The sequence below is a fragment of the Stegodyphus dumicola genome, chromosome X2, assembly GCF_044657685.1.
Source record: "Stegodyphus dumicola isolate Sdum_Otavi_A_Nest chromosome X2, ASM4465768v1".
Lineage (NCBI taxonomy): Eukaryota > Metazoa > Arthropoda > Arachnida > Araneae > Eresidae > Stegodyphus > Stegodyphus dumicola.
The window spans coordinates 94,535,342-94,543,829 of record NC_140781.1 but is presented as its reverse complement, the minus strand read 5'-3'; the positions used below and the strand labels follow the sequence as shown (position 1 = coordinate 94,543,829).

Here is an 8,488-nt window from a genome sequence, read left to right as displayed (position 1 = left end):
ATTAATCGATTATAAATTAGAAGTCGTGAAATTCAAAAATATGTATATTTATTTAATTATAATAATGCCTTTCTTTTTCTTTGGAAACACATCGAATGCAACACAAAAAGGGACTAACTGTAATAATAAATCCTTGACATGAATTTCAGTAATATTATAATTTGCTTTTCCTTTCAGTATCATAGTGCGTTACTAATTTTCCTTTCTTATTGTTCTGGTTTTGCCTCGCCTATTTGACACGACAAATAAGACTTCTAACCAATGATGTGACAAACAATACTAACGATGCTTACTTATGACTTTTAATAGCTTTCCTCCTTTAAATTGAGATGGTGATTAGTAAAAAGACGGAAAAGGCTTTCTACCTTTCGTCTCGATTACGCACTCTGAGGAGAGCCGACGCAGTTAACAAGCATTTCCCCTGCGTTGTGTTGCATCATTTGGTTTAACTTTTCAAGTTTGTGCTACCGCCTTTTCATAACTTCTCGGTGAGTAAATTTAACTTGAGTTTGTTATATAGCAACTTAGAATCACTTTAAATGGTACACTGGATTTTATAAATTCCTCCGTAATGTTATTAGTTTCAACAACTTCTATATAAACTAAGATTCCTCGATTATGTTTGATTTTTTCTTTACTGGATTTCTCATAAATTTGTCAGGAAGATTCACTGGTTATTCGGCTGACAAGAACAACTGCATATACCAATACATTTAAAAATTAAGCATTTAAAGTGGGAGCGCAAGTCTGCAAAAATATATTTTTCTCACACGCCAAAATAAATTTGCTTGTTTAAAGAATAATCGAACATTTAAACTCCTTTCAATAAAGAATCCAAAGATTCTTATTTAAAACTTTAAAGTCTGAAATCGAAAAAAGGCCTTTTTCACTTAGTTAATAATTTTTTTTTAAGGAAAGTTAGCAGTATCTTTATTACTAAGGCTGATTTTCAATATTTTAGTAAATACACGTACATTAGGTTTATCTCTGCTGCGATAAAACTTTATGGAACGACTTGTAGAGAATGCATTGCATCTGAAGTGGACAAACTTCGGGTTTTTTTTTTTTTTTTGTTTGTTTTTCACCTATAAATGCGGTTTGTGTTTATAACAAGGCTTAGTTTTATTTATGTAATGCAACTATAATTTGATATATATCACTGTTTACTTTTAAAAGTAAATAACTTTTTAAAATATATTATGCGTATTACAATTTCAAAATTTAAGTCATATTATTACGTTTTTACGACTTATTGCCGGGCAATATTATTTTTAAGATAAAAGTAGACAATCCAGAAGACAAATGTGTTAGCAGTAGTCTCTGTTGTTGTTCTCGTGTCCATGAATTAGCAGTGTGAAAAATGATATGATTTAAAACATGTTCTATCCATGGAAAAAGAAGGTACAATTGCTTTCGAAGAGTTTGGACTTCTGTCAGTTGGTCCGCGGAAGGCATTTTATTTTCCTTCTACCACCCAAAAGAAAATCTAGTAGCGGCATTCCGCGATCCGCCGATTGGGGACGGACTCTCAAGGCTCCCTCGAGAGAAAATAAATACTCCGTGTCAAATACCCGAAATACTCTATCTAAACGCCGCGTATTGAATCCTACTGAAAGCATATACAAATGCATATACAGTTTGCTTTAAAAGTACGTCACTATTTATCAAGATATATGCTAGCAAACAGTTTCAGACAAATTTTTAAGTTGTTTTATGGTGCTACATATTTACACTATTCACAGAATGTATATATTTTTAAAATTTTTATAGTAATTTGGAGGGAAAATAAACTAGTCAAATCGTGTAAGCCTATAAAAAATAAAACCTTTAAAAATTAATTATGACATGGACCACAAACCGTATGCAAGTAGTTGTAGTAACAAATTGTATGTAAGTAGCGGCGAAACGTCGTGAAGAAAAACTGAGCTGCTTGATTCGTAATTCAGAATTTTAATGTAACACTGTTTCTCGAGAATTCATTATGAATGTGAATGTAATGCTGTATGTCAGATTACTTTTAAAAAATGCAGCATACAAAATTTGTGTTTATACAAGATGTGTTTTTAAGGTTTTTGGTCAGTTAACAATAAAGACAAAAACTAGATAATCAATAGCAGAAGATAAAAACTTTGCAAATTTGCAACTGCAACTGTTAGCGCCCCTAACCTCTACGTAACTCAAACGTCAACAAACTTAAACTTGAGGAGGGGTACTAACGTAGTTGATAATCTTCTATTTTGTATGAAAAGGTTTAAGTGATTTAAGGTGGGATTTTCTGTATATTGGTTCTTACATTAGTTGTGAATGAGAAATTAAGTTATCATTCTTTATACAATGGTTCTGGCAAGTATTGCAGTAAATTACTCAAAAGAGTTTTTCTGTGTCTCGGCTATAATGTCTAAACCATATACGCTGTTTCGGCACACGTGTATACTCTTCATAAAGAAGTTTATATGGGTTAGGAGTAAAAAAACAGCTTACTTCTGTTTTTCAAATATCTACGTTACTTTTCATTCGAATGAAAAGCTTTGTACATTATTGTGACGAACACTCCGTCTTATATTCGCTTAAATTTACTTTTGTCAAAATCAGTCCACTTTTTCATCATTCATTCCCTAAATACAGAGAATGAACTAGTTAGTTACTTATATTTGTAAACAGCTACATTAATTATGAAAAATAAGAAATCCTGATTAATTTACCTTAATTTTTTTAATCCACTCAGAAACGCTCTAGTGCTTTTAAAACGATATGTTTACCTAGAGGCGGATCTCATAATATCTGGTTGAGGTTATAAAGTATTTTCCCCCACCTTTCTGCATGCCTTCGGGGTATATCGGTCGGCGTGTATTTGAGAGGTCCAGGTTCGAGTGCCAGCGAGGGCATTACTCATTTTTTATGATTCCTACTTCAAAAATCCTAATCACTCTGCAAGGTATTTAAAAGTTTTGAATTCTCGCATATGTTTCCAATGGTATACAACATGGCTACTCATGCGCAATAAAGATAATAAAAATTTTGCTTTTGTTTGTCACCAACTGTTAAATTTCTTGTTTAAAGCCAAAATTGTACACGGTGCATACTTGTGAGGAAAAGTTCAATATTGTTCGAGATATGTCTCATTTTGAAGCATCTCTTTTCATGTTACTCATAGTCACAATGCTCTTTGGTTGCGTACATTTTTTGTTTTTCACCTCTGCTGTTTCAAGGCAAGCGAAAATTCATCTTCAATGAGAGCTTGAATCAGTGCCGTCTTACCAAATTCAGAACATGGTTCTTTTTATAGTAACACAGGATGTCAAAAGCCTTTACAGAACTCCCATACTCTTCTTCAGAGTTCAAGCGTTAAAAAAATGATGACCAGAATTGTTTCTGACCAATCTGTTCTTCATCAATCTGTTTTCTATCGTACTTAGACCGAAAAACTAAGAATTTTGGCAATTTTTAAAGTATTTTCTACTGTATCTGCATCTACGTTCATATTTATTATTATTACTTTTGAAGTAAAAAACATGAATCAAAAAACGTCCAAGCCTCTTTTTATTTTTCCATAATTTCGTTTTCAATCTACATCTTGGTTAAATTGTTACTTACGAATAATTCGTTCTCTTTATAGACACTGCATTTATATGAGGATAAAAAGCTTTATCTATTAGTGTCCGACTTGTGAAGTTAATCTATAGTTTTTATAATCTGAACTATAATATATACCAATAGATTTGATTATAATTTCTTTATCTAAATTTTGCTTGTTAAATTAATCATTCAGCTAAGCTGATACGTTTTGCATTCTTTTGGAAAAGTTCATGCATTTCTTTAATAATTTAGTAAAGAAAGGTATGATATTACTATACCAGCATTAGAATGTTTACAAATGTTTAGAATCTTTTCCATAAAAGATTTCATAATGATTCTACATATATATGACAATCTGAGTTCTATAAAAAGAAAATTTTAGCTGTTTTTTGTGTATCTTAAAATTTTGCACTGATTTAATGTTTCTGAGAAAAAACATTGCTTACAAGTTTTCAAAATATGCATTTGTTTGCATATTTAATATAAAAACACCTCTTTCTTTTGAAAATGCAACTGCTTAGAATTCATTTGGCGATTTAGATTGTTAATAAAACTGATATTGTCTTTCACGAGACTATCGTATTGCATCACACTTTTGCATAGCTGTTTGCCTATTTAGTTGCCTGTTTGACTAATTTGTTAAAATACTGCCTATCCTAAAACGACTCTCAATAAAGATAAAGTTGATTTTTCTTTCTTTTCTATTCAAAAGATAAAGTTAATTTTTCTTTCTTTCTTCTCCAAAAGCTTAAGTCTGTAAATTCTTACCTACAAATCTAATTCAAGGTAGTTTAACTGAAGATTGATCTAAAATATTTGTAGCAAGGTATCTTTTCAGATTAAATCAGAAAAATGAATATTTAATAATTTAATAGTTTAAGTTTATAAAATATAAAATGAAAGTCTCTAGGATTTGCAAGTTAACTAATGTCTTGAAAAGTAAAATTAGAACTGATATTAAACAACACAGCAAAACGTCCTGCATGCTAGAGGAACAGTTGACAGGTATAGATGTATACATTGATCTATTATTAAATTTAACTTTAGATTATAAGAATAAGAATACCAAACCGAACACTTTTCTCTGTCAGCACCAACTTAAAAATGCAACAGCTATGTAATTAACTTCGAATAGTCTTTGACTACCACAGAACATAGTTTACTAATAACTGAAGCTTTATTCATGCAGAAGAAAGTTTGTTTTATTTTAATTATAAAACTTCTCCCAGTATTTTAATAATTAAAAATTATTAAAATACTGGGAGAAGGGGGATTGCTTTGAGTTAACTGAATCTGAAAGAATAAAATAACTCTGGACATTCTGAATCGAAACATATCAGTTTAAATATATCTTGTTACTCCATGGAGAAATATAATGCACTTTGATTTCAGAAATAAAACATTTTGGCTTTATCGATGATATTAAAAACAAAGTATCGAAATTTATTCTTTGATTTTAAAAATCAAAAGGATGTAGTTTGTAAATGTCACTGGTAACTGAGAATGGAGTATCTGAAGCCACAATGAAGAGGTAAATTGTATTTGTCAATTTTTCATGTCTTTTTTATGATCAACGCTCTCGTAAAAGTAATGAAAAATCTGCAGTTTACCATTAAATTCAACAATATTAAAAGGTTCACATAAAAGAAGTCTGAAATGTATTGTTAAATTAATACACGCTAAGTAAAAATAAGTTGTACAGCGTCGAGATCTCATCATTCTCGACTCGAATTGTATGGGAAATGCAAAATTTAACGCTTACTTAAAAATCTGAATGTAGTTACTATATTCTCCTTCTACTGCACTTTTCACTGCATAAGAATGGAAAACAAAAGTAGTTTTAAAAGTTCATAATCATATTTCCTGTTTCAGTATGAGACATTTCTACTTATGGGCTACCGTCTTAAAACTAACTTGAGAACAACAAATAAATTTATCTTAATGTCGCATTGTCTAAAGGTTTACCTTGAACTCCATTTAATAGTTTTGTCCCTGCATGCATTTCCTTCAGCAGAACTGTTTACATAAACACCCATCATCATCATTAAATAATAAAGCTGAATACTGTATTGAGGAAACAGTAGATTGGGTATATTTTCTTTGATTATGCTATGTCTTCCTCCTAAACTCGCAATAAGAGTAAGACAGCTGTAATCCAATTTAAAGAGTATCCGATACTGTTTTGTAAGAGTAATTTTTATTTTCGTATTTTGTGACTTGTTTCTTTTAATGTACACCAATAATTCTACGATCAAATGAGCTAAAATTTTAAACAAAATGATATATGCTTTAAAAAATATTAAATTTATGTTTTAAGTTTAAATGCACTCTTTAAACACTGCTTTAATATTTAAGAGAACAATCACTTTTGAGATTCTAATGGCTTAGAAATATCTTACAAATAATGTCGTAATTAGTAAAATGTTTTAGAAAAAGATTGGCTACGTTAGATTGCTTCGCGGCTAAATAGTGACGCAGCACATCTTTTTTTATTTTTTCAGGCTGCATGTACTCAACAAATACTCTATTTTTTGTGCTGACAATAAATTTTCATAGAAACTCCGATATTCCCTCCCCCCAAGCTGCTAAAACATTTCTGTAATCACTATTTCGTCTTTTAAGTACCTAATACCGTTCTGTGATTTTAAAATTGCGTATAGAGATCTATTGCTTTTCTATTCGATGTGCTGGTGTCAATTGTAGAAATTCAGTTATGTTATGTCACCTGCAATTAATAGGTAAAATGCTTTATTTATTTCCTATAGATGTTTTATTCCACCATTACTGGGTGATTACGTCAATGAATATTAATGAAAAACCGTATTTTACATAATGAATCCAGCTAGCTGTGATGTGATGATATGATTACATGACGTAATTAATAAATAAGTGTGCATAAATTTCTTTATAGCATGCTCTAACGAAATCATCGACCAGCTATTAACGAAGAACAGTCTCTTGCGTGCTTACGGGTTAGTTATAGATTGAATGCACACAGAACCGAAGATAACTTGATAAAATTTATCTTACAAAGAAGCACTTCACAGTTCTGGAACTTTTCACAAAAATAATCGTAGAGCTCTTCAGAGTCTTCCATAGTTTTCCTCCGACCGTCAAGAAGTCCCTAATAATTACTGGAAGAAATAAGACGGCCAGATACGGTTACAGCTACGTATGGAATCACTTACAGTTATTAAATTACAATATCCCTTACAGTTATACAGGGGCTGGACCAAAATGTCATCAAACGGTCGCTAAGTTTGGGGACGTTTGGCCATTTCTCGACAAATTAGTCACCAAAACCATCGTCAGCTTGGCGATATCTAACCAATTTGAGATTAAAATAATGTTTCATAAAATCAAATGCCTTTTCATTTCGTATGAAATACAGCAAACACCACCCGGACACATTGACTGTCTACCAGATGACCTTGCCACTCACATGCGACCGCGCATGCGCTCGGAGCTTTGACATCACCAAAATTTCCTTAATTTTGCCACGTTATTATATGCATAACCCTTTGTCCAATTTTGAATTTTTTCTTCTTTTTTGTGCGCCAGTGTTTGCTAATGTGCTCCTTCATCCATCTAATGATGCATTTAGATTGATTATAACATTTATATTTTCGAAGATATAAGCATTTGCTGAAGCCTCAAATAGCGTCTTAATTTTTGCTTTCCCATCAGACTATTACGGAGGAACGTAATCTTAAGTTAAAAAATTATAACTTACTGAAAGTAGTGTGCATTTAAGGAAAAGTGTGTACGTAAGGTTAAAAAAATCATAAATCGAAATTTAAATTAAATTATCAATAACCCCGTTATTTCTAATGTAAATTTGGGTAGCTCACATTTTTTTATAAATTTTCTAGGCTTCATATTTTCAAATTAATCCATTTCATGCTTACTTAAGTAATTCTGCAATGCGTATAGCTCTGATACCACCAGGTTGATAAAACTTTTTGTCTTATAAATATCGCTGTTACTATACCCCAGACCCTTTTTCTAATTCGCCTTGCTGCCAGTAACGCATAGTTTGCTACTTCGGTACATCCTTTATCTAAAAAGATGTAAGCTGCTCAGAATTGTGGGGTGCATATTGCACTCATAATGAAGATGTGTAAAGAATAATGTATGTCCTGAAATTAGTTATCAAGAAATAAAATTACATGTGGAAATTACAGCCACACCTGTCTTGAGGAAAGTGTTAACCTTCAAACTACGTAGTAAAGCCTCTTCAAGTTATTATAATGCAAAGAATCATAGACAATCCATTGCAGCTACTCCAAAGTCATTCTGTTACACACACACATATAATATATAATGCAGCTTAAATAAAACGTAGAGAATTCGATTAATTAGACTTAATTTGACTAAGAATTCATTATTTGATTATAAAGACTTTCATTAAAAAGACAAATTGAAATGTTACGAGGCGGAAACCTGGTGCGAATGTTTTCTTGATTCAAAGACGAAAATATTAACTTGGGCTGATCTCTGTAGAAAGTTTGTCTTTGCTAATTAAAAACGTTTTGCTTTTTTGTTTGTGTCATCTACAGGAATTTAACTATTAATATTGATTCAGTAGTTTTCCTTCTGAAGAGGTGGAATCCATTGCAGTATTTTGCCAATATCTACTTAAAATTCACTTAAGTGCAACTTGCGATTTTACTGAAAAACTACAGAAGTGTTTTCAATAAAAGCAATTTACATTATGGGAAATAAACCAATGTGGAAAAAAAAGCTATAAATGCATTTTATCATTTAGAAGTAAATAATATCAAAAAGTTTCACTGCGATTTTTTGGACACTCTAATTTGGAGATTTAACGAAATTATAAACTTTCATCGGTGATCAAAATTCCTAAATCTGACAATTTATTTTGGATTTTCTATAAAATATTAGCAGCTAA

At 31.1% G+C, this 8,488-nt stretch overlaps 1 protein-coding gene across 1 annotated transcript in view; it reads left to right on the top strand.

Moving 5' to 3' along the window:
* The first annotated feature begins 338 nt into the window (after positions 1 to 338).
* The window catches only part of LOC118185806 (putative fatty acyl-CoA reductase CG5065), a 62,192-nt gene continuing 54,042 nt past the window's right edge, over positions 339 to 8,488 (top strand). The window contains exon 1 of the mRNA XM_035355721.2: positions 339 to 488. The gene's annotated coding sequence lies outside the window, so the exon portion shown is untranslated. The remainder of the gene's footprint in view (positions 489 to 8,488) is intronic.